The sequence below is a fragment of the Pogoniulus pusillus genome, chromosome 22, assembly GCF_015220805.1.
Source record: "Pogoniulus pusillus isolate bPogPus1 chromosome 22, bPogPus1.pri, whole genome shotgun sequence".
In the NCBI taxonomy this organism is placed as follows: domain Eukaryota; kingdom Metazoa; phylum Chordata; class Aves; order Piciformes; family Lybiidae; genus Pogoniulus; species Pogoniulus pusillus.
The window spans coordinates 7,067,292-7,094,704 of NC_087285.1; the positions used below are offsets into that span (position 1 = coordinate 7,067,292).

Genomic DNA, 27,413 nt, shown 5'->3' on the forward strand with positions numbered 1-27,413 from the left:
TATCTTGTAGGATTTCAGAAATGAACATAAATATTACAATTCAGTGGTGCTATCCTGTTGTGATGAAGAAATGGAAGGAAGGAGAGAGGGATGGAGGAGGCAAAGAAGAGAAGAATAGGGAAGGCAGGCAGGATTTAATTACCACATATCATTATACTGGCATTAATTATAGTAAAAAGTAGGAAATGTTACTATGAATAACAAGTGTATACTGGCAAATAGCTTTGGGTATCTTTAAGATTTTATCTGGAAAATTGGATAACTAGGAAAAGCTGTTAAAACCTACACCCAAAATATTTGTAGGAGCAGAAGGATATACATAATAGAAATGCAGTATTTCCCCTTCTCTATCTTCTGATAGATTTTTCATTGCATTTTGTTCTTTCCTCTCATGAAAAGTTGATATTACAAGTCACCTAGGCTGCAGTACTTTCTGGTTAGTGCTCTGCTGTATTTATACAGCAATTTACTACATTTCATGTTTTCTTAATGATGGTTGAAAACAAAAAGCCAGCTGCATCATTTCATGAAGTACAAAATAAATGTCCCTTTGACAGAATCAGAAATCCAAACCAGAGATGTACAAGCTCTGAGTTGTGGCCATGCTGTATTACATTGATTGATTTCTGTGTAAAATTATCTTTGATTTGCATGGAGATCATCTGTAAATCACTAGGAGTCAACACATTAATGGCCTTTTTCTTATCAAAATTCCCAGTGAAATTACCAATTAATCTCTAGGGAGAGCTATGATGTGAATTTTAACACATACCACCATTTGGTGCAAGTCTTGGAGAAAGTGCTTTTTGGGGTGTTACGTAGGGAGAGACTTTCATTGTGAGAATGACAGAGCCTTAGAACAGGCTGCCCAGAAAGATTCTGGAGTCTCCTCTGGAGACATTCAAAGCCCACCTGGATACATTCCTGTGTGATATACTCTAGGCCATCCTGCTCTGGCCAGTGGCGGGTGGAGTGGATGATCTTTCAACTGTTACAACCCCTTACCTAGTGTCATTCTGTGTTACAGTGACAGTACCTCTGACTCTTATGTTCCAGCTGTCCATGGTTAAAGAGAAGCTGCACTGATAATCAAAGTGTGAAACAGTAAACAAAAAATTCACTTTACTCTTTCCCTTTAGGAGACTAATAGGCTTGCTCTCCTCCTTAGGCCTTGATCTCAGCATGAGATGGAAAACATGCAAGTCATACTTCTACTTAAACACATTTGTGTTGACATAATTCATGAACAAATACCATGGATAATCATGCACAGGTATTATTACTGTGTATGGTCTCTTATAAATAAATCAGTAGTAGTACACGAATTACAGACTTCCAGCAGGAGTAGGTTTCATAGAATCACAGGCTTTAAGGCCAAAGGGGATCATTAGATTGTGTAACCTGACCTTCTCTATAGCATGTCATATAATTTCATCCATTTACTCTGTGCTAAGTCCAATAACTTCTGTTTGACTAACACATCTCTTCTATATTTGCCTTTATATTGAGTTTCTTGGCCAAAAATCCATTACCATTTTTATCAGGTCTACTATCACCTACAAGAACTTTTGAGGAGTCCTTTTACTATGTTAGAAACTTGTCACTGGGAACGTGGTGCTGTTACTTTAAATGGCAGTGATTATCTACAGGTTTGCATGATCTGTACTGTTTGTGTTGGCCTTTGGGATTTGAGTGAAATATGCATCAAACGTATACTATTGCCTGCTCTAGTTTCTCATTTACAGCTTAGCATTAGAAACTTTGAATAGTTATTTAAGAAACTGGTCACATTAGTAAAAAATACCTCAATATTTCTGCCATTTTGTAAAGAAACACAGCGTACTAAAAGTGCATTCTAACGCCATCCAGACCCTTCCTCTCATTGTTATGTGGGGGTTTTTTTAATCCCAGATGGTTTATAACAAACAATATCTGATACCTTCCTGCTAGCTTCATAGCATAGGTGACTGGAGAAGTATTTTTAAATAGGAAAGTGAGATTTGGGAAAACATCTGTTTGAACAGTGTGGCTGTTGTTCCCAAGGTGAACGCTACCATGACTCTTCAGCCCCCCAGATGTAAATTGGCTTGCTGAAATAACACTACTGTGTTCAAATCATCCATCTCCTCTAGGCCGAGTTTTACATTACCAGAATTTATTGTCTGTTTGTAGTCAGCTTGGGTTTTTTCTCCTCTTTAAACAGATATTTAAGGTCATGGCCTTTCATCATACGTTATTATTCTTTTTTTTTAAACGGGAATTTTAAGGCTAAAGGAGAATTATTTTAATCATCAATATATAAAAGTGTTTTAAAGTAGTTCTGTGGCATTCTGCAGTATTGCCAAGGGCTGTAACACCTCTGCTCTGAGGATAGGCTGAAGGAGATGGGGTTGTGCCACCTAGAAAAGAGAAGACTCTGGAGGGACCTTAGGGCTACCTTCCTATACCTGAAGGTACCTACAGGAAGGCTGGAGAGAGACTCTTCGTAAGGGTGTCTAGAGACAGGACAAGGGAGAATGGGTTTAAGCTGAGGGAGAGTAGGTTTAGGTGGTATCAAAGGAAGAAGTTCTTCAACACAAGAGCGGTGAGACTGTAGAACAGGCTGCCCAGAGAACTGGTGCAGGCCTTCTCCCTGTGAGTGTTCAAGGCCATGTTGGATGAGTCCTTGAGCAGCCCATTCTAGTTAAGAGGCATCCCTGCCCGTAGTGGGGAGGTTGGAGCAGATGAACTCTAAGGTCCCTTCCAACCTAAATCATTCTATGTGTCTATGATTTGATTCCTTTAGGAAGTTCCTCAAGATATTCCTTATCTCCCTTGTATCAAGCAAATAAACAAAATCCCAAACAAACATCAAAACTTCCTCATAACAAAAAACTAAAGGAAAGAACAGATCTTGTAGATCTCTTTGTAACTGAAAGAGGAAACTTTCATCTCACTGGTTATCTTAGAGGATTTCCTATAAACATAACGAAGACTAAAAATTTTGAGTCATTTAAATTAGGAGCATTATTCTCTTCCTCATGGTATAGTTCATATTTCCTCAGATGCTTCAGTCCAAGTTCAATGTTGTGAATAGCCACAACCATTTCTGACTGCATTCTGACAGCACCCAGGCCCAGCTATATGAAATACGCTGAAAGCATGAAGCCAAGTCCATGAACTAGCACTTTTGCTAGATTCTTTTTGCCCTCATTCAACAGCTGTATGACATTTTCAACATCAGGAAGGAAAACAATGGTAACTTCACACACACAGACAGTTTCATCTTCACAGATTAGCATGTGAGGTTTAACTGTCTTGTAAAATTAATTGGAGAGGAGCTAATGGTCCCTGAACACTTCTCATGCCTGCCATTGCTTCCAAGACTTTGTTTTGTTACTTATTTAAAGGTGATCAGACCTTCTTTGGCACACCTAGTGCTTTCAGATATTTTTACTAAAAATTCACAGTACAAAGTGTCTGAAGTACAGAGATTTTATAATGAGCAGCAAAAGTGAGAGACACTTGATTAGGCTGTGTAACTACTGCTCGACGATTACTTTTAATTGGTGAAATAACAAATTGATGTTTTTAATCTCTTTCAGCTTTCGACCTAATAACTGCACTATTTTTCATAAAACATCTCGTTTGGATACAGCTAGAGGCTTTCTCAGTGGTTTTGTTCACAAACTTGTAAATTATTCTCTGGTATTAGAATCACAGAATGGTTTGGGTTGGAAGGGACTTTTAAAGGTCATCTAGTCCAACCCCCCTGCAGTGAGCAGGGACGTCTTTAGCTAGATCAGACCAGTTATTAGTTATTATACTTTTCTAACAGTGCACTTAGGAATCTCTTGTAACATGCTGTTGGGTTTTGTTGGTTGGTTTTTTAAACCTTATGTTTTAGTCAAGCAAAAGATTTTTTTCTGTCTTTACTCACCCCATCTATGCAAGTGCTGTTGAAGTTCTGCAAAGAAAGGGATTATAAACAAGGTTCAGGTGTCCTACCACTACTGAAGCACTGGCATCTGTTTTGTATTCAAGTGTTGCAGATCAATTTAATGTAAATTATCAATTAATTAATTTATTTACCAGTCCTTGGAGAGCACTGTGGGATTTCCTTATAGAAGTGCTTATTCTGAGGGAGGTAATGCATTAATTTGTAATCCATGTAGATATTAGTCTGGTGATGTTTTGTCATTAGAAGAGAAGTATTAGCACAAAGTAAAATGAATACACAAAAAAGGTGCTGAAACCATGTCATCAACTCTTTCCCCTACAAAGAATAAAACAGAAGAGAACAGATATCTATATGTTTTGTTAATATTTGTAAGGAATCAAGCTGCCTTTCAAATTTTGAAGTACCAACTGGTTTAATGGATGTAGAGTGAATGCAAAATTATTTTTCTTTGCTATCCCTTTCTTTGTGATTTTTTAAAAATAGAACTAGGTTTGCTGTTTTGTCAGCATTCATTACTGATTGGGTATTCCTTGCCTGGCCAAATTCAGCCCCTGGGTGAGTGACACAGATTCTTCCAAATGAGGAGATTGCTCATGGATTTGTAGCTGCTGTCAGCTATGCTGACCTGTTTGCAGCTACATGTGATGTTCAAGCTGGAGACTAAAACATCTCGTTGGACAGCAGTACAGGCAGAAAGAATCACTGAAAAAGTTCTGCTATCAGATAAATACTTTCAGTAATGAGGGAGCAGGATATAGTTATGCTAGATGCTTAATCTCAGTTCCAACAACTCTTCAGATCACAATACATGTAGAAAATTTTCCACTTCCGAACAATGAACAATTAACTATTAGCTAATTAAAATGCCTTCAGAGGTGAAAGAAAACGTAAAAATACACAAGATAATTAAAACCCCAAGTAACTAATTTGTCAGCTTCACCATCCCTTTACAAGTAGCAACAGCCAAGTTATCCCTACACTGCATATCAATCAATTTTACTTTTTACAGCTGATAAGATAGTCTCTAATTACATTATGTTTTAATTGCCTTTGACTTCTAATGTAAGGAAAACAACAATATGCTTTCCATTCAAATGCTCCCTTTTCATTTCTGTACACAGTGATTGCCATTACGCAGCTAACAGTTGTTCCACAGTGGTATCAAGACTGCATTTGCCCCTTAAAAACAATTTTGAAATAAATGTGGACTAATTGTTTATATCCTAATATAATTCTTTTAATTGTTGGTAATATTGAGTAATGCCCACTTGTATTCTGTTGTCATTCTCAGAGTTATTCAACTAGCTTCTCTAGCAGCATTTGATTCCATGTGACTGCACTTACAATTAAAATGCTTGTCCTGGAAAACACAATCTCCTTTTTTTCCCCCACATTGATTTGCTTACTAATTACTTTACAAAATATTTGGTTTTGTAAGACTATCATAAAGTGTATAGATAAAGGTTGCATTCCTGCTTTATGATATGAGAATTAAAGTTAATTATAGCACAGAGAAGCATCCCTGAACTAGGACTGTAGATTCAGTTCAGCCTCTCAACACTGGGAATGGTTGTTCTGTATGCAATGGTCAGCACACACAGGCTGCACTGATAAATAGACCAGATATAAGATGTAAAAATTAAAAAGGACTCTTCTCCAAGTATCTCTTCTACATCTGCAAAGTGAAAGGTGGGAAAGCAGCAAGTAATTTCTTGAGAGTTCCTTTTCTTCAATTCAGAAAATACAGGAGTGTTTGGGGGACTGGTATTTCAGACAAGTCAAACCATACACTTCATCTTAATTCAGCTCAGAAGTAAAGAGAGGTAAGCAAGCTGTAAACAGAAACTGCTGCAAGATAGGAAAGTAAAACCAGAAAAACAACAGAGGCAACTTCTTTCTCTGGGCTTTGAGATAACTGGACTGGAGGAAAAACTCAATTGTAACCATGCTGCATTTAGTTTATTTTCTGACCTCAGAATTAATTTCTACATCAGTTGCAAAGAAAACATCACCTCTAGGTTGTACATGAAGACTACTGTCATACAATTACTCATCATTTAGCTTTCACTCATCCCCCTGTGGACATAATACTATGCCCCTTGCACCTGGTTTACAAATAAAGAAATGCAGCAGCCATTCCTTCAATGAACAGACAATGACACAGCCCATTTGGAGATGTCTGATGTGAGTATTGGACATTTTAGTCCCTGCACGAGTCCTTAATCTCCACAGAATCCACAGGAAGAAAATTATTTGATAGGAGAACCTTTGATATTACAAGTTGTATTTAACATTTCAAGGCTCATTTGAATCGGCTCAGCTCAGTGAACTGCTAAAGCATACAGGACAACACATCCTGGAGAGAGGAAAAACCTATAGATGTGTTTTGTAGCCTAGAGGTATATTTAAAAAAAAAAAAAAAAAAAAAAAAAAGAGTTGCTGAAGATAAGGCCCAAAATTTTATCAGTGCCATTCATTTCAGAAGTCATCTGACAGCACAGGCCTGGTGCCTTACAGAACAGAAGGGTAGATGGATCAGCAGCAAAAATACTGAGATTTTTGTGGTGCCTTAGGGAACTTCTTAAGACAGAAACTCTATTATGACACAGTGCTACCTGTAGAGCATGAGTCAAAATTGTGTATAGACACAAGGTATCATGAAGCTGTAGCATGATTCCGTTTTCCTTGTTGTAATCATTAAGACTCTAGGACATCAAAGATTTTAGTAGCAACACATAGGCAGTAACATCTACCCACCATGCCTTGGCAACGTACTAATGGCTACTGCAAAACACTCCCTGTAAGCATGCAGCCATTTTTGTGCCCATGGCACAACTAAATGAATGGATGTGCTTTTACCCAGTTGTGCTACCCATGTTAACATGTTGTTTTGTAACCTCGGTATAAAATGGGAAAAAAACCCAACTAATCATTTCAGGGGGTATGTATTTTGTGGTGCACTGAAGAAAAAATCCTCAACAGAAGGTTTTATGCTATTAGAAAAGTGTACCTTTGTGCTACTCAAAGTCCTTGGCTTCTAAATATAGCCCTGTAACAAGAGTGCTTTCTGCAGATCTGTCTTTTTAATGTAATGAAGTATATATGCTGATAACGAACCCATCCTGAGGCTTCACTTAGGTGACATTCTCAGTGACCCAGTGGGGCACACTTGGCCAGGAGTGGCATTTCTGTTAACAGGCCTAAAAGATTAAACTTGCATTTAGATTCTAAGATCAGCACAGGTTTTTTGGCAATTGGTGGGATGAGGCTATGGCAAAGAAAAGGCATGATATAATGTTCACCTTTTCTTCTCATGGTGTTTCTTGGAGAGACAACATGAGTCAGTGGTCAAAGAATCAAAAAGTCAGAAAATTCAGTGAAAACAAGGCAATACAATACTTAAGCTTGTATTTGTAGAAAGAATAATTATATACAACTGGAGTGGTACTTCCTGGGGAGCACGAAAGGATACAGGGATTACAATAGAGGAAGGTCTCACACAAGCTCTCAAAAGCCAGTAAAATTCTCTGTTAATTCACATCAAGTGTGGGTCATGTCCTAGAAAGTACTGCGATTAAAACCAAAGCTAAGCTTTTCAATATGCATCAATACAGGGGGAATTAACACATACCTTGCAAGATCTTTCACAAAGGCAGTTAATGTGCATGCTTTTAACAGTTCTTAATTTATTTTTTTTTTATTCTAGGCACCACTCCAAATTTAGTGGAAGAGGTTGCAGTCTACAGAAAGCTGGTAGGTCAAATTTTAAAATTATATAAACTCTAGTATAATTAGACTGACAAAAAAAGATATAAGCAGTAAGGTAATGAAACTTGCATTTACTGGGTATTCAGAGAATATGCAAAATCACTTACATTTACATATTGAGGGGGAGAAAATGTGGTTTAGCAGAGGCAATTAACATGAGAAAGTAAGACAGATGCTGTGCAAATAATTCATAATGAATAATTTCTTTGCTCCATTTTGTGTTTGCAAGTTTTCCAAACAAACCAGTTTTCTGATGTATATGTTCAAACTGTTTGCTGAATAATATCTGTGCATAATTTTTTGTCTGTAATTCATTCATAAGCAGAGCTTTTTGAATATTCAAGCCTTTTTTTTTATTGTTTTTGAATGGGTTTGTAGGTCGTACAACATATTTCTCTTTCGGAATTGCAGAAACATAACTTATAGGTTCTGCTATGAATAATCACAATATTTAACAATATTTGCTTCATTATTTTTCCATGCATTCCTGCTGGTAAACTCATTTGTTAAAATAATCATGGAAAAAGAGATGCAAACAAAAGCAAATAAATTAGCCTGGCATCCTCTCTTTTGTTTCTCATTTGAGAAAGGTAATTTGTACTGTCCATAATTCTGTTTGTCTTTAATTAAAATCTATGAGAAAGCTGAAAACACAAAGCCATACTTAGAGATACTCTGGGTTTATATGGCTGTAGTGTAGAGTTGCAGTTAAAGACAGAGTTTCTTGCCCAAATGGGTGTGCTCTAGCTTACTTTATATGTTCTTGTCGGCTGCTTTCCTGCCAGTTGTGCAGATGTGCAAATGACAGAGCAGTGTCTCGAGTCAGGTCTGCTCTTTAGGCTCACTTTCTGAGGAGCTGATTCGATGGACAGCTTGTGCCTCGACTGACGTTTCAGCAGAATTTCTGTCTATGCTGTAGCCAGACAACCTATCAGCTTCTGCTGTATAGCACAAAGGAGAGACATACATGTAGGAAGATAATGAAGATAAATATACTATTTGTTGGCAGTCAAGGTGATTAATTGCGAGAAGCAAAGCTTCATTATGCCAGTAGTAACACTTGGTATCATGGACAGACACCAAAAGTTTTTCTGGCCTGTTGTTAGAAAAGTGTTGGTTTAAGTATGAACAAATTAATGAGTTAGTGCAAGTTCTGTCTTCTTCCATACCACGAATGTATTCTTAATTATATTACAGTCACAGGTCAGAGGATGTCAGAGGTTGGAAGGGACCCAAAGAGATCATCGAGTCCAACCTCCCTTGCCAGAGCAGGACCATACGATCTAGTTCAGGTCATAGAGGAATGCATCCAGACAGGCCTTGAAAGTCTCCAGAGAAGGATACTCCAGAGCTTCTCTGGAGAGCCTGTTCTAGTGATCTGTGACCCTTACAGTAAAGAAGTTCCCCTTTGTGTTGAGGTGGAACCTCCTGTGCTGCAACTTACATCCATTGCTCCATGTCCTATCACAGGGAGCAAGTGAGCAGAGACTGTGACCTTTATTTGGAATGCTGGCAAAGTCAGTTTTCACTCCTTCTGTAAGTGTAATAGGTCATCAAACCTGAGAGACTGCAGCATGCTTATGATACATTGTGTATGATGAGCTCAGTTGTAAGTGAAGTCCATTGTCTGAATCTTATTAGCAACAGAAAAATGTTTTGTATTTTTGTTTCATTTGGTACATATCTTTCTACTGAATAAGTCTCTATTTCTGTTTACTATCTCAATACTGTGAAGTAGAAAGTATTAGTAAGCAGAGTTTCACATTCCTAAGAAAACAGTGGGAGAATTTTAAGTTCTCTTTTCCAGGTATCTTTATATTCCATTTATGTACTGGCACTGAGGGTTTGACAGTCTCTGCTTACACCTTTTTTTCCTGAGATCAGAAATTAGCCTGGCAATATCTTATGACATGAGAAGTACAAAGCATCCCCCAAACTTTTCTAACACTAATAGGACAGGAGAATGCAGAGAACATACAAATACAGTTTCACAAATGTCAGTTTCGGTGTGAAAAGCTCTGCCATTCACAGTTTCAGTGTGAAAGTTCTGCCATTCTCCTGTTTCACACTGAATAATACGAAAACAGCAAGAAATTATTTTAAATAACTTAAGTACACCTATATGTCTCTGGGAGAGAATGGAAATGACAGAATAACTTGCTTAGTAAGTCCTGCTGTAGGGTAATGGAGCAGGCAATTAAATAATGTGAGATTATATTTTTCCAAATGTAATAGTTTATTAATTTTGATACTCCGAACTCTCACCACCCCTGACCACTAATTTTAATAATAATTGGTTCTTCACATGGTCATGGAAATATTATACAGATAATAATGTAGGATCTTGAAATAACTTGCAAAATATATAAATATTAACTGAACTGGAAGAGAAGGTTCTTGAGGCCAAATACCGCTTGTGGTCAATATACCACTTGCCCACTAGATGGACTCAAGGAACTCCTTTCTGCTTATGGCAGAGGGCAGTGGTGAATACAAGAGGCTATAAATATTTACTCACAAAATATTGTTTCCCAACTCGTGGGGCTGTCTACAACTTCAGACAGCACCCAAATGCTTTCAGGGAATTCTGTTGTCAGCCAATGAGGTTTCTGATTCTTCCTGGGCTTCATGGAGTGCAGAGAAAGGAGGCAGACAATCTCTGACCTTTTATCCTGGCTCCTCTGGATGATCTGTGTATCTTCAGGACTTCCTGTCTTGGCAGGAGACTTTCAGGTGTAGGCAGTATGTCTTGCGATGTGCAGTCTTAGCATGATGTCACAGGCTGATTGCATGGAGGCATTTAGAGCCTGTTCCTGGTAAACTCAAGGTAGTGGAGTTTACAGGTAATTCAGGATGCACTTAGTCAGTAAGCAATGGCAGCAGGCAAGCAGCAAGCACAAATACAATGGCAGAGCATGCTGCATTACCTGCTCAACTGTTTTTATCAATACAGCCTGAGAGTAATGGGTCTTTGGACACAGAGCAGCCAATCAGAATAGCAGTTAGCTAAGCTTGCCCATATTAGGTGAAGACATAGGCATGCTTTACCCAAATCTGGGAAAAGCATAGGGCTTGCACAAGGCAGGCACAAGCTAAGTGTGCATACCACAGGAGGCACTTGTTCACCACAGGAGCAAAACAAGTCTGGGCAGGCCAGAGTCCGTAGACTCAGTAGCTCCAGGTTCTTTGTCCTCTTTCCCGCGGTTGCTTCTCCCCAAAACAGAAGGAGGGAGAGCAGAAAACCATGTCTGGGCAAGTCAGGACATGTGTAAGCCTATTTTTGGCCTGTTAGGCCTACTGTGACATGTAGTAGTGTGTTAACCAGCAATTACAAGGTCCTTTGAATACAGAGAAATTCTGTATTTAATGAGCACAGCAGACTAAAGGATTGTCTGAAAATACTGAAGAATAACAATGCAGTGACATTAAGACTAGAAGGAAATAGCATTTCTCCAGTGTGATAGAATTTTTATAGTAAACATTACTTCTTTTTTAAACTGAGATACATACATAAATTAAAGTAAGAAAACAACACAAAACATGAATTTAACTGATTTAGTTGACTATATATTCTCATTGTTCCTTGGGTTACTAGCCCTCTACAGCTTAAAAGAACATTTTTGAGTGTTAGAGACTATTAGAATACACTGCGTTTCTAGACATTCTACATTATATACTCCTGCACATATAATTCTAGCTCTAACTTCCCATTTTTCTATGGCTGTCTTCATTTCTCTTTGCACTGCAGGAGTTCTTACTGGTAGGAGTGTTTCTTTGCATTACACATATTTACAGCAAATAAACTCCTTATACCCTATCACTTTATAAATTTGCTGCCCTGTGCTGTTACAGCCAATCCATTAAATATTTGGCTTCTCATGGACTGCTCACTGCAGTTTAACAGAAGAGATAATGAAAGGTGATCAGGCATGAAAACTTCCCCTTTATCTTGCACCTTTCCTCATTCAAAATAACTGATAACAGCTAAGTTGATCATCCTTCTTTCATACAGTGTTCAGGACATCAAGCACTGAAACCATGACCTTGGCAGAGAAAGGAATGTGCCATGTTGTTTAGATAGTAACAAAAATGGTGCCCTGATCCTGAATGAAGTGGTTGGATTTTGCCAAAAAATAAAGCAAGTGAATACTTTTGCATGATTGTATAGAACTTAATTTCAAGGAAAATATTTTGCACTAAAAAATAGGGAAGAAGAAAATGGCATAGAGCATAAAAATGCCTTATGAAAGATGGAACTAACTTGAAGTTAAGCAAATGCAGACTAAAATCATTTAACTAATAGCTTGCTTAAAATAACACCACTTACATAGTTTCTAGTATTTCAGTATTTTGGTAAAAATGCTGTGCAAAACCACACAATTTAGGCAAGCTGTTGGAAAACTGTTATGCCAATCGAGTGAAATTTGTCTTGTTCTGTTGTAATGTAGTATACCTCAAAATTAAAGTATTGTTCTACTATATTTTCTAATATCAAGTGCACCTATGAAAGTTATAAGATCCACTGATATATCATAACATTTGTAGGTTACAAATTCAGTGAGGTAACTAATTCTTTCTCTAGTCCCCAGAGTGGCCTCATTTATAAAAGGAACAAATGCCACTAGTGAAGCTTGCAAGAGTATGTAGGGATAGAAGTGTATCACCTCAAAAGCAAACTGTCACAAATTTCATGTCCTATTTTGTACACTATGTATGGATAACTACATAAACCATGAACTTTTTCTGTAATGTAATGGAATGTAACCACTCAGTAATTGCTGCAGGAAGACAAGGGAAACTGTTTATCCTCTGGTGTCAGAGACATTAAAATGGCTAAGAGAATTAACACTATTATAGCTTGCAATTGCACTCAGTAGTAGTCAGCAGCTTGCAAAACCAAACTGAGGTCTAGCTAACAACTGTATCTTCCATTTCTGTTACAACAGTAATGAGGGTACAGTCTGGAATCTAAAGCATGTATTAGAAACAGGAATGATTCTAGTAAATGGATGGGGCAGAAGAAGGTAAGAGACCTGGGTCCTGATCAACAGGAATAGAATTGTGCTGATGTTTGTGTGTTTAGTTTAACTTCTAACTGTGCTTTTGCATATTCAGTTTAACATTTGTATTAGAGGTTTAGGATTATCCTGTCAGAACTCAGCACAGTTACTACACTGGAAACAGCACATCCCACAAACCCTTCAGCAATGATACCTAATTTTAAACCCATAAAAAGTGTTGTTTCCTGTGAGCTGGACAATTTGAATGTAAAAAAATCTTTTTCAGAGCTCAGTGAATTTTCCTTTTGATCTACCAGATGAGCAAAGGCTGATCTTTCTCTTAGAGATGGCACCGGTCAAATTGGCAGCTAGATTCTTCAGAATTCTGTTGAAGTATTTGCAGTGAGTAAAAATCTTGTAAGGAAATGGGGCTTAGGTGTTCTAGTCCAGAGTTGCATGTATGTGTAGAACACACTGTATACATGCACCATAGCAGACAGCAAGTGTTCTGCTGAGCTGTCCACAAGGTGGGGGTTTAACTGGGGATGGCTGTGCATACCAAACATGCTCATTGGCAGACAGCAATTTCTCTAAAGGAAAAAGATCCTTCTTTCAGCACAGCAGTATTTTGTGCCTATAAATGTCTTCATATATTCTTTACTTTCCACTAAGCAGGTATTACCCACAGAGACTTTCCATCTTTTTTGTCCTCCTCTTCTTCTTCTGGAACTGCAAACTTGTTGATGGCTTTGAATTGTTCTGAGCCATTCAAGCATATAGCAAGTAGCTTTCTACCTGCTCAGTACTTCCATTTGAGCCATTTCAAAGACAGGCTATAATTCTTACAAGGTAGAAGGGCTGGCTTCAGAAGAAAAAAAACAACTGCTAAAGGGACTAGAAACTACCTGAAAATACTTGTACCATCTCAACACCTTTCTCTTTATTTGACAAATTATGGGCAGCTTCAGGCAATATTGAAGAGGTGATACAAACTCCCTTATTTTAATGTCAAACATGCACCACATTTACTGAATTGCCAAAGGTGATAATTGCAAAGCGTTAAAATTCTTGATCTTGCTGCTTCCTCTTTGTTGGTAGCTCAGTGCATGACACTCAAATATTTCTCCTGTACCATTGTGTGGTTGCTTCCTTGGAATAGATGTTCCCATGCACTTCTTTGGGATTTAGTTTCTCTTTTTCTCCCCCCTACTGTATTTTTATAATCCAGACTAGTATTTGGAGGATGTGTCTGCATTTGCAGCATAGGATTAAGAATGAAAATAAGACATCTAAATGAGGTGCAACTAATAATATTCCAGTACATATAATAAATATGGGAAATTGTACCAATTAATTAAAATAATCCTCTTTAGAATGTGTTAAAGCATTTGAGAGGCATTGTTCAGTAACATAAGCACTCTATTCTGAAGAGATGAGTCCTACACAGCTAGAGTGGATTGTTGCATATCACGATTTACAGCTTACAGGGTTGGAGAATCTATGCTCATCATCTGGTGTGACCCTCTTGTGTAATGGCAGCCAGTAAACATCACCTGAACTTCACCCAAGTAACCACTCCATCAATCCCATGACTTGTGTGTGAGATGCTATGTATCTTTCAGAAACATTTTCTGTTCTATTCAAAGACTCCAAGCAACACAGAATTTGCAATCCATAGGTAAAATGTTCCAGTCATTAATTAGCTGCAGTATTAAAATATCACCCTCATTGTACAATGCATTTACATAGCATCAGATTCCAGAAACTGTCTTTAATTATGCCTGTTTTGATCAAGCTGTAGCAATGTGTGTGGTGGAGCAACAACATACTGATAAAGGAATAATGATCTATATAGAGATACATTGGAAAATCAGCAGTTTTAGATTAGAAAATTCAAACATGGGCTTAAAAAGCAAAGGGAAAAGCATCTGGCATTTATTGCCAGAAAACTGCAAACCTTTTCTGCTGTTTCCTTTTTCCTTTCCTTTCAAATCACACTGAAGGTCAGTTTTTCAAAGAAATGTGGGAAAGAGAACCATAGCTCTTCTGAAAGTGGACAAGACATTCTTGTGTCAGCAAGTGCTGCAACTGACAAGGTGATACCGAGAGAAACTCAAAAAATAGTAGGGACCAAATTTGATGAAACCTGCAGGTTCTAGGTCGTGAATTGCAGCTCTACCTTTAGAGCATCTAAGGCATGGAGCAGTAACTAACATAGCCAGGAGGAAATTGGGCAGTGATAGATCTGCAGTCCCATTTCTTGGACACTTTAGTAAAATCTGGAGAAATACATTTATATTCATTTGGATTTCACTGCTTGGAACTTGTTCTTGAAGGTAGGCACTTCCATTCTTTCCTCCAAAGAGCTGAACAGAGCTAAAGGATTTGAAATGTTCTAGAGGACTACTGTGGTCGCCATTTACTTACTAATCAGTAGTCAAAGAAGTCTAATTCAAGAAATGAGGCATTTGGTTTATTCTCTGCAGCCTCATGCATATTCTGTCTCAAGTCTCCTATTCCTGGGAGAACACCCTTATCACCAGATTAAAGGGATGGGAACAAAACTCTCTCGTCAAACCTGTAACACCACATCTAAAAGAATCCAAGATCAATTTAAATCAAGAACAGGAGGAAGGAAGAGCTTGGTTCCTTGTCTTTTGTTAAGACTCTTACTTTAGGGAGAAGACATGGTTATCCTAAAACATGCTTTAGCTGTCGCTCAGGTATTCTAATTTTTATATAGCTATCATTAGGCATAAGTGTAGACACAAAGCCAGTATTCCCACACTGGTCTTAGTAGTAATGCCTAGACATCTAACTTTGCTCATTTTGGCCTTGTTAGTCTCTCTGCTTCCCATCCACTCACTCCTGTCATTTTACTAACCTCTGCCAATGGGAGCATATCTTCAGTCATTCACCAGAACAGACTTAATGGTCTTTACTGTAAACTGCCTTCCATAACCAATCCCCTAACCTGAAATGTAACCCCTGGTTTTTTTTCACTAAATATCTGACCTTGACTTCAACCATTCTGTTGAACAATGAGGCCACCTTACCAAGGTGTCCAGGTTGGTCTCTGACGTTGACCCACATCCATCATAAATGACCATCAACAAATCTTTGTTGCATGGTATTTAATCAGTTATTTGCTTGTTCTCCCTCAAATCACTGGTATATTAAGTAGCTTTGTGATAGTCTGTGTGTCAGTGCTAGAAGTAGCCCAGTGAGATGAAGTTTTTCATGTATCTTTATAGACTGTATGGGCTACACAGTTTGGTTTTTTTTGCTAGTTGTTGTTTAGTCATTATCAGCATCTAGTCACCTGCTTTACAGACTGCTGTTATAGACCTTTTCCACTGAAACTTGCATTGCATCAAAATGCAGTTTGACAAGATTTGTCTCCCACCAGAGTGTAATTCTCAGTCTTTCTTCCTGGTAGGGACAAGTCATTACTTAACTGCAACAATCTTTTTCATACATCTCTAACATCCGTTTTTGCAGTCTAGTTTATTTTCAAGCAGAAAGATTATTTCCATTAGAGCAGCTATCACAGTATCTCTTACAGGAGTCTCACTGCAGAATCAAGACATCACCACGCATATCACATTAAAATTTAGACCACGGCATTTGAGACAAGGACACATCTTGAAGTCTGTGAAATGCCATAGAAAAAGATGAGGCCAGGGAGAAGTTGTGGCTACATGGATCTTCTTTACCCCTGTGAATAGGTACAGTCCTCAAGCTACAGCATTACATGCAATTTACCAAGCTCTAGTAGTATGCTCAGTCTCCCCTCTTCTCAATTAACCTTGAAAAGCTGAGAGATACTTCCCTGCTGATTTCTGGATTGCCCCTTAAAACTCCTGCTCTTTGTTGACGGGTACAAAACTACACTTGCAGTAGGAAAATTAACTCTGCTGTAGTTTGTCTCTAATCAGACATTTACAGTACACTTCTCCCAGCTACAGGGAATCCAGCGTGCTCTAGTTTATTTATGCACACAGATTTCCTATGTTACAGAATATGGACAGGAAAATTGTTACATTGGGGCAGCATTGCTAGCCCTGCTGCTGTGCCTTACCAATGTCAAAGCTCCTACTGTCACTGTTATTTCTATATATCCTGGTGAATTCAAGTTGTTACTTTTCTCCTGGCCTTGCCAAGTAGTCTAGAGTTTATAGGTTGACAGCTTGTCTCTAGCAGTTGACCATTCTCTCATTTCCTGATCTACTCCGCTGTAGTGCTCTTTTTTTGGGTGCTTCCAGAGATATATACAGCAAAGGGGAAGAGGTTAAATAAGTCAACCTGTAATCACACTTTGCAGAAGAGGTAAGTATTCTGCAGAATATTTGGAAGTAATGCTATAGAGAATGCGCTGAGGCTGACCCACAGCCGGGTCACGGAGGAGAATATGGTAACTAAAGGGATTCTGTTCTGTAGAAGTGTGAAACAGTTTGTGGGGAGGTTTCTAAGTTGTGGCAAGAAGGTGGAAGCGATTCTGTACTTTTCTTTCATGTGGTGAAGTTTCGTGGACGCTCGTTGCCGTCCGTTGTGCTTGTCCGCTCGCCCCGCAGGGCCCAGCCTCCCGCAGCAGCAGCCCGCACGCTGTGCCGGCGGCGCGGCGTGAGGTGTGGGGCTGGCAGTGGGACCGGGCACCGTGCGCCTGCCGTTGTCTTCTCACGGCTGCTGTGTCGCCGCCTCCTCATGGCTCCATCGGGAAAGGACCGGCAAAAGCCGCGGCTCCCCACGGGGGTAGTCTCGTCCTTACCCCCCTAAACCTCGGCTCCACGCCGCGGCAACGGGACAGGCGTTCTGACGCCGGTTTCTTTCACCCGGCACCTGCCCCTGCCCACAGCCCGTGCCGTGAGCCTGGGTCACCCGGCAGAGGCGAGGGGCGTCCCCCGGTCCTGCGCCTCTGCGGCAGCGCTCGGCTGGGGCAGCCGCTCCGCTCCGCCGAAGGCCGGGCGCGGAGCACTGACGCGCACTATGCGCAATGACGGTCAAGGCGACAAGGACGCCCGGGTAGCGCCGTGGGTGCTCGCGGACCCGGGGCTCACGAAGGCGCTGCCCTCGGGCTGCCGGAGCACTACGGGGCACTGCCGGAGCGCTACCGCTGCCGCCCTCGGAGCCGCGCCGGGCCCGGCAGCGCGCAGGGGCCCCGAGCGCGCGCGGCCGGGTGCCGAGCGCCGGGATTGGCTGCCGGGGCCGGCCGCGGCGCGTGCAGCCGGGTGCCGGTGGCGCTGCGGCCAGAGCGCGGCTGGCGCGGGCGGCTGCCGGGGCCCGCGCTCCCGCCCGCCCTCCGCCGCCTCGCTCCCGCCCTCCGCGGCTGCTCCGCTGCTCGTCGTCGCACCGCACCGTGCCGTGCCGCTCCCTGGGGGCGGTGGGAGGCTGCTCCTGTTCCCGCTGTTCCGCTCCTCGGGGGAGGGACGGGACGGGAAGGGAGAGCAGAGCAGAGCAAAGGAAGGGAAGGGAGAGGAGAGGGGTGTCCCTGCTCAGTGAAGGAATCCGCACCGGTGCTAAGTTATCTCCCAGAGACGGTGTGAGGCTCTCGGGCTGCTCAACCTGCTGCTGCTGGTAAATGCTCTTCACTTCTTACTTGCCTACATGATCAGGATTCTCCTTAATGCTCTTCATTCGGCAGCAGCGCCTAAAGCTGCAGCGTTTCTGTCTCTGTCGCTCCCTTCCTTTCTACTTCCCCCCAACTCCCCCCCCCCCCCCCCCCCCCCCCCCCCCCCCCCCCCCCCCCCCCCCTTTTTTTTCTGTAATTGCGTTAGCGGAGTTGGCAACTTCTGGTCTGTGCCTTAAAACCAGGCAGTAAGTGTTTTCTTTCCCGAAGCTGGGTATTTCAGCAGTTGGAGAGGTCATTAGTTGCATGAGTTCCAAGGAAGGATTCTCTGTGCCTCTGCAATAAGTGCTGCTGCTGCTGCTTTTCTGCCCGTTAATTCTCATCCTTAATCGCTGGTATTTCTTTTATTTTCACCGTGTTTCAATGTTGCGTTTGTTTTTTAAGCTACTTCATTATTTTATGTTTTTCTCGCTTCTTTTCCCCGTTTTTCCTGGGACTGAAGTACGACGTTTTTCCCCTCCGTTTTTGCAAACGGCGTGGGAAGGTATCGCTGATTCAGAAACTATTGTCCACAGTGTGCCTTGGTTAGGAACAGGCAGCGATAAGAAAAGGCAGGCATTTGTATTCCGAAAGGGAATTAAAGGGGGGGGGAAAAAAGGTTGCTTTGCATCATTGCTGCGGGTTTGCAGGAAGCAGTAAGGGACAGTAATATGGTGTTGTTTGCAAAGATAATAAATGTAGAAGCGCCTTGATGTGTCACGGTACAGCCCTGCGATTGAGCTGTTTCAGAATTGCACTTAATAATAAATTCATAGCTGTGGAGGAAGAGACCGCCGGCATGTATCGCGTACGTTGCTGAGACAATGTACCAACGTGTGCTAATACCAGACCAAGTCCCTGCTAGACCTTGTATGGAGTGGCAGTTTGACAAGATACTGTTCTGCTTTTTGCATAGATTCAAACTGAAATTGAAATAAGACGGCTTACTGGATGTGAATTGAGCTCTTAACTCTTTATCTCTGAACCAGTCTCCTTTTTTCAACACTTCTTGTTAGGATGTTTGTAAATGCTAGTGTAAGCATTTATCTTCTGTAGCAATTTCAGATGACTTGACACTTGTAACGTGTGCTTTTTGTGCCTTTCCCCCCCGACTTCCATGCTTAAGTGTCCTGTCTTTTTACAAGGCTCAAAATATAATGGCAAGTATTGTCTGTCTCTCTGTGTATGTATGCACATAAATATTTGTGTCCTTATATATATAATCTTTGACTTGTACTTGAAATTTCCAAACCTTGTGTTACATAGAGAAAACAAGCATTAGAGTTGAAATGCCAGAACACAGAGTTAAAGGAGACTTTGTTTATAATCTTTAGTTGTATACTTAGAAGATTATATAAGGTCAAAGAAATTTCAAAATGCATATGTTCTCTAAAGAGGTCAAGTGTAGAAGTAGTTATATATCAGCAACTTAAGAAAATTAAGTTTGACTGAAACAGTACCAAATGCAAGTTGCATGAAGTATGTTTAGTTATCGGATGTCCTCTCAGAGCACTTGATGGAATGCTGTTTGAAATGTGATGCATTTAAAAATGTAGTCTGTGTTTGTTAAGTGCAGAGTTAATCAGAAAGTGTTTTCACCAGTTAGTACAGTTACTTTGTACAGGTTTAGTAGTCAACCTTGGTTGCACAGTCTCAAAGTTTTTTTTCAAACTTCAACAGAATTTAGAGAAAGGTGGCTCTTTCTTCAAGGCATTTGTATTATTGTTCAAACTATACTGATCTGAGAACCTGGTGAATCTCCAGCATGCAGAAAGATGACAGGTGCTTTTCTAAAGGGGCTTATGTAAGTGCTGGATAAAGTGGATTTTTACAAGGGGCTGACAACCTCAAGATAGGTGGCATTGTCAAGGTTTAAAATATGTATGAAGTGTGTTTGGGCATCATTTTTCTGTGCACTGGCAATTCAGTAACCGGGCTGACAGTTACTTCAGCTTGGCCCATGTGCTGAGGTTTCTAGTCCCTGAGTAATAAATAAAGCCTATTCATTTCATATATTACACTGATACAGGTTGTGTGGTATTCAGAAGGCCAGCTGCGAGGTCTGAGCTTTAACTCCTTTTGAGAGAAAAACTTTCGTAGCTGGGGGGTTTTGTGTCCTGGCAGTGTCTAGGAACGCACAGAAGCATTTTGTTTTTCTGATTGTTAACAGAGGCTCAGCATATTAAAAAAAGGTTGGATCTAGATGATCAAATTTATATTTTGCTTTCTTTTAAACATGTCCTGCTAAGGCAGTGCTTATATGAAAACAATAATCTTCTCATTCTCTACATACTTATTTTTCATGTAGATAATAAAAATAGTCTTGTTTCTGTGTCATCAGATTTCAACTGTTAATGTAGCTTGGGGAAAATTAACACATGAGTATGACTAGTGATGTTTTCCTCTAATTAAATTGAACTGCACTTTAATTGTTAGTATTGTATGCTAAAATTCACAGAGCTGCACAAGAAAATACAGGAGACACTTTTCCTGGTTAGGTCACAGAGATTGACAGGAGCATTGATTTCAGGAAGCTTATAGTCAAATTTCTTTGCCTTTTAAAGACCGCTTCTATTTCTCAGAAAACCAGCAATGTGTGTATGTATATGTATCTATCTAAACATATTGCCTCATGATATATTTTGGTCATGGCTTTGGTATTTTCCTGTCAAATACTGTCATTTTGGATTTTGCAGGTGAAGATTTATTGCAAACAGTCTCACTGTTAGAATAAATAATGGTGTAAGCTGTAGTAGTCTTGTGCTAAAAATTATTTAGAACAGCACAGAAAAGGGAAAATATTTGTTCAGTTCAATCAAGGTCAGTGTCTAGACTTTCTTGTCTGAGAGGTCAAACTAAACTGAAGGTCAAATTAGATGGAGACAAAGCTCAAGCCACTGTTAGACCAGTCAAGTCAATATACCAATGTTTGAAAAGCTGGTTTGTGTTTGTTTGCAGTTTGCTGTGAATTTAATTCCTCAGTCCTTAACATGTTTGGCAAAAGGCGCATGTAGGAGTAGCATTACTGAAGTTCATGCTTAAAGATAAGACCAAAAAAAAATTAATATTTTTTATATAAATGGATAGTTCTAAAGAGTCTGCCCTCCCATGCCCTGGGTCTGTAAGAGGAAATGCAACCTTAGAAGAGAAATTGAAGTAATTTCTGTTAAGGTGACTAAGATGAGATGTTTCAGTCCCAGTTTGCTTTTTCAGAAGGTTAGAATTTCATAGAAATGGCAAGTGTCCTCCAGGCTATTTTTATTTTCTTTTAAACTATACTTTACTTACAATTTCACATTGTCTTTATCAGGAAGAATAGTTTTATATAATACTTATTGTGCTATAATAGACAAGATATTTTCACTGATAGAAACGTAGGTAGAACTAGCTCATAGTTTGCGACTGAGGTGTCACATCCCAGAGCCTTTATACCAAGTAACTCATCTTTCTAATGTCTTACTACACAAAACAGCTCTTCTTTGTTTTTTGTTTATGTAGGAGGCAGAGTGTGGAATGACTCTGCATCAGGCTGTTCCAGTGACAGACTGGACCAAATCTGTGCCTTAGTCATCTCTGTAGCCTCAAAGACCTTCTTGTCCTGATCCTTCTTCAGTCACTTAGCTGAGTGGCTACAGCAACATGTGAAGTGTTTTTTGCAGTATAGTCTCACCTAATCCACATACGGATTTAAAAGGTAATTTGGGGTTTTCTTTGGTAGTTGAGTTTTATCTCACAATTACTGATGTGCATGGAGATCTCATAATTCTGTTGAAGTTCAAAAACCTTGTTTTAAATCCACCTTCCTGGCTATGATCATGCATGAGCAGGAAGCACACTAAGCATAGATATTCTTCATTTTAAAAAAAATAATTGAACATTTTTTTGTGGTTGAATTGTTTTACAATCAGTACCAAATAGTAATTTTTTTTTTACTTTTATGTTTATTGCTGAATGTTAATAACATAGTAGGCATCCAAATAAGGATGTCATGAAAAGCTTCTTAGCAACAAGCTAAACAACTGCACATTATAAACTTATGTTTAGCTGAGCAGGTTGCAAGTGGATATGTGATGCAGTGTTCAGACATGATCTAGGGTCATAGTTAGGGAAACAAGTGATCTTAAGTCATGCTTTTTTCTTTAACTCAGAAATGGAAAGTGAAGTTGCACTGAGGTGGGGAGTTGGCTTTGAGGATTTTTAATTTGTCAAGTAATGTGGCAAAATTAAAAACCCTTTTTGAGTTTAGGTGGTAGTCTTCATTCTAGTTATGTTCTTAAGGGAGTTCTTTGGCATCAACTGTGTACATTTAGGCAGAGTACTAACTGTAACCCTCCAGAAATACAAATATGTGTTAAAATTGTATAAAATATATGAGTAGCTGCTCTTGAAGGATTTTCATGCTAGTCTGGGGCACACTATTTGTTTTTTCAGTAAGAACTTAGAGAGCTTTCAGATGCTGTCAGTTCCTCCAGATTTAGCTGTTGTTTTTTAGCTAACACAGGCAAGGGAAGCACCAGGGACCATTCAGAGGGGTATGTGAGCCTATCAAAATCATTAATGAACATATCAGTGAAACACTGTATGGAAATAACTTCTATATAAAGTCCTTGTGGATGTTTCTGTGTAAAGTATGTGAAGAGGCAGCAGCTGAAGCCTTGTACCATGGCTGTGCATGCAGAGTAAGCACAGTAAGCAAGAACAGCTTATGGTTTCATGCTGATGGACTGTTTGAGGGAAGAAGAGGAATTGACAGGAACAAACTGGTCTTCTCTTGCTCATCCTCATTCATGTAAGTAAGGCTTTTGTGGGCACAGTGATACAAGGTAGTGTAATTTTTTTGAAGCAGAGCCTGAGGGATTCAGAGAACCTTTCAGTGTAGATATCAGTCCAGGTCTGCCTAAGTTTACCACCGCACAGCAACCTTGCAAGTCAGCTTTTTACCCTGGTGTGCATACATACAAGAACAATTAGTCTGTTGTCAGGTGTGTACTTCTGTGGTTAGTTGTGTAAGACTCTAGATGCCTCCTGACAGTTTTTCTGTGTATTTCCTGTACTCTGATCACAAAAACTATGTTTCATTATTTTGCTAAGAGGAGAAAAACAAGCATGTTCAGGAAAGTTGCTTTTCCTAGGCCAATGAATTTAGGGGTGTTGGTTCTGTTGTGGTTTTGAATGGCCCTGTAGAGTGCTGCGTGTAGACTGTACACGTAGAGTCTCATGTGTAGCTCATGTGTAGTCACACATATTGTGGATGTTATAAATTTAGAGAGGTGGATAAATACATGTAAGTGGAAACGATATAAATTCTCTTCTGAAGCCATTATTACCTACCAGTATAGGGCTTATGTGTAAATAAACATAAAGTATAGAAAGACACATTAAAAAATAGAAAGTCCATTAAATGTCAGTAACACAATTTTCCAAATCTTTTTGTAAGTATAAATTGCTTTAGTGGCTTTTCTAACCTCTCTTTGAAACACAACTGTCTACAGCTCCAGTACTGTATTGCATGCTAAAAAAAAAAAAAAAGATAAGCACCTATTTCAAGCAAACAAACAGAAAACAGTTGAATATTTAGAAAGCTGGAGTACTTGATGTTGAGATAGAACAGTGACATTAGAGACAAGATTTTTGGTCTTGAAAGTAACATTCACTTTACTTACTACAATCATCTTGCCACTGTTCTGTGAAATATTGTGTTCAAATCAGATTCTGGAGGAAAAATGTGTTGTCTTGACACAATAGAAATAAAGTAGCAAAGGTAAAAACTTCAGGTATCACAGCATAGAAATAAACATTCACTAGAGAGTAATGCTACATGTTTCATACTTGAAACATGATGTGAATTCTCTGAACCAAACTAAACCAAGTAATATGCAACACAATACGCTTGAAGATTTTAAACCATCAAACTTCATTAAAAATGCTTATGGGTGTATGCTGTTTGACTAGTTCTGCTGTCTCTGTCTGGATACATGCTTTCACCATTGCTGAATAATTAGGCAATTAAAGAAAATAACTTTCCATCTTAGTTCTTATTTGCATAGATTACATTTTGGGTGTGCATGTATGCTGGGTTCTTGATGCCTTTGGTTTTGCCTTAGTGCCTAAGGCTATTAAGAAAGTCATGGTCTTCAGGAACTGGCAAGAATAGAGTCTGTAACACAGAACTTTTTCTTACATTTTTCTCTACATAGTCTTGACACAGAGAAAGTGGTGTTATCATTTTCTGTGGTTTTTGAGAGTGAGCTATGGCTGGTGTACTGACTTTGCATAAGAATGTGCAAAGTGAACATCCACAAGAACATAAACCCAAAACTTAGGCTGGAGAGTTGGGCAGGGAGAAGTTTAATCAAGTTCAACAGGGGCAAGTGCAGAGTCATGCATCTGGGAAAGAACAATCCCATGTATCAGTATAGGCTGGAGACTGACCTGCTGAAGAGCAGTGAAGGGGAGAAGGACTTGGGAGTCCTGGTAGGTGGAAGGATCATAGGATCAACCAGGTTGGAAGAGACCTCCAAGGTCATCCAGTCCAACCTATCATCCAGCCCTAGCTAGTCAACTATACCATGGCACTAAGGCTTTTCTTGAACACCTCCAAGGATGGTGACTCCACCACCTCCTTGGGCAGCCCATTCCAAAGGCAAATCACTCTCTCTGTGAAGAACTTCCTCCTAACATCCAGCCTAGACCTCCCCCGGCACAACTTGAGACTGTGTCCCCTTGTTCTGTTGCTGGTTGTCTGGGAGAACAACCCCACCTAGCTACAACTTCCCTTCAGGTAGTTGTAGACAGCAATGAGGTCTCCCCTGAGCCTCCTCTTCTCCAGGCTGCACACCCTCAGCTCCCTCAGCCTCTCCTCATAGGGTTTGTGTTCCAGCCCTTCACCAGCTTTGTTGCCCTTCTCTGGACATGTTCCAGCACCTCAACATCTCTCTTGAATTGAGGGGCCCAGAACTGGACACAGCACTCAAGGTGTGGCCTGAGCAGTGCTGAGTACAGGGGAAGAATAACCTCCCTCGGCCTACTGGCCACACTGTTCCTGATCCAGGCCAGGATGCCGCTGGCTCTCATGGTCATGAGCCGGCAGTGTGCTCTTGTGGCCAGGAAGGCCAATGCTATTCCAGGGTGCATCAGAAGGGCTGTGGTTAGTAGGTTGAGGTAGGCTCTCCTTTCCCTCTACTCTGCCCTGGTGAGGCCTCATCTGGAGTACCGTGTCCAGTTCTGGGCCCCGCTGCTCAAGAAGGACAGGGAGCTGCTTGAGAGAGTCCAGCACAAAGCCACAAAAATGATTATGGAAGTTGAACATCTTCCTTCTGAGGAGAGCCTGAGGGAGCTGGGGCTTTTTAACTTGGAGAGGAGATGACTAAGGGGTGATTGCATTCATGTGTATAAATATGTAAGGGGTGAGTGCCAGGAGGATGGAGCCAGCCTCTTCTTGGTGAAGCCCAGTGACATTCTGACATTCTATGATAAAAAGAGAGGGAAATATTTTTTCAGTTCTTACAATCCCTCTTGACTTTATCCTGCATCTGTGACTGCAGAAAATCTTTAGAGAATACAACCTGCATCCAGGTATTTCAGTTACAGCAACTAATATAAATGTATGTTTGGTGTCTAAGTCTTTTCAGGACAGATTTATGAGAAGGAAACCATTAAGTAGAAAATGAATAGTCTAAACAGCAAGGCAGTAACAAAGATTTGTATATAGCCTTGGTCACAAAAGGAACTAATTTCTTTTTTTTCCCTGGGAAGTGAGCTGACCTCAGTTGTCTCTCTGCATAGACACTCACCTAAATCTTTTTCTTTACCCTTTCTCTCCAGCTACTCATGGGTACAAGAGCAGTCTGAGAAAAAGTCTTAGTGCAGTGCTAAATTTGGAGGTCGCAGCTTTATTAACCAGTACTGAAGTATGTGGGATTCCAGTGCAAATCTTAGCTGACACCAATGGCCCCACATATGGAATAAAGAATAAGTTGTGCATCTGTCTTTTCAACTTTCTTACTTGCCAAGAGATGCTGACTTAAATCCAGAACGTTGTCACCTTCTTTCTTCTGTGGAGCCTACTTGAGGCTGAGAGATGGCATGAGAGTGGAGCTGCACAGAACTAATCTTTTCAGAAAATCGTGGCAATGGTCAGAGCCAATACCTAAGTGGCTCACTGTGCAAAGTTGCTGCAGCACTTCTGTAGGGAATCAAGCTCACAGTTGTCTCAGTAATCTTTCTAAAACGAGACTTCTGGAAGGTGGAAATAACTTCATGGTGCTGTGTTTCATCATTGCAGGGTAAGGCAGAGAGCTAGTCTCTTTCAGAGTGTGACACTGATAACCAACGTGTTTTCTATTAGTAACTGATCTTACTGTTCCAGAAAACAAGTGAAACTTCTGGCAGGCAGACTTTGGCCAATTTTGGAGACTGGTGGACAGAGTCCCTGGGGAGGCAGTCTGGAGGGGCCAAGGATTCCAGGAAGGCTAGACACTGATCAATAGGGAGCTCTTAAAGGCACAGGAACAGGCTCTCCTCGTGTGCCTAAAGATGAGTCAGCAGGAGTCCCAGCCTGTGTCAGGAAATAGAGGACCAGCAGAAGTAAGGAAGTGATGGTATCCCTGTACCAGCACTGTTGAGGCTGTAGCTTGAATACTGGTTCAGTTTTGAGCCACTCACTTCAAGAGGGACATTAAGGTGCTGGAGCATGTCCAGAGAAGGGCAACAAAATTGTCAAAGGGTCTACAGAACAGGCCTGGTGAGGAGCACTTGGGGGAAATAGAACTGTTTAGTCTGGAGAAAAGGAGGCTGAGGGGAGACCTCATTTCTTTGTACAGGTCCCTGAAAGGAGGTTGGAGTGAGGTGGGGCTCAGTCTCTTCTCCCTAGTATCATGTGATAGGATGAGAAGAAATGGCCTGAAATTGTGTTAGGGGAGGTTTGATTTCATATTAGGAAGAAATTCTTTATTGCAAGCGTGGTCAGGCACTGAAACAGGCTGCCCGGGAGGTGGTAGAGTGGAGGTGTAGAGAAATGTTTGGACTTGGCATTTCAGATTTGATGGCTATGGTGGTGCAGGTTGGGCTTGATGATATTAGAGGTCTTTTCTAACAAAAA

General features: G+C 40.4%; 1 protein-coding gene across 40 annotated transcripts in view; it reads left to right on the forward strand.

The window, feature by feature from the left end:
• The window catches only part of TENM2 (teneurin transmembrane protein 2), a 1,869,083-nt gene that overhangs the window by 1,185,459 nt on the left and 656,211 nt on the right, over positions 1–27,413 (forward strand). For 37 of the 40 annotated variants that reach the window (XM_064161561.1, XM_064161557.1, XM_064161558.1 and 34 more), the window contains one exon: positions 7,647–7,693. The exons of 1 other annotated variant lie outside the window; for it this stretch is intronic. The gene's annotated coding sequence lies outside the window, so the exon portion shown is untranslated. Of the gene's footprint in view, positions 1–7,646; positions 7,694–17,986; positions 18,283–27,413 lie in introns of those variants that run through there. 2 more of the 40 variants (XM_064161580.1, XM_064161582.1) reach the window with 1 other exon arrangement.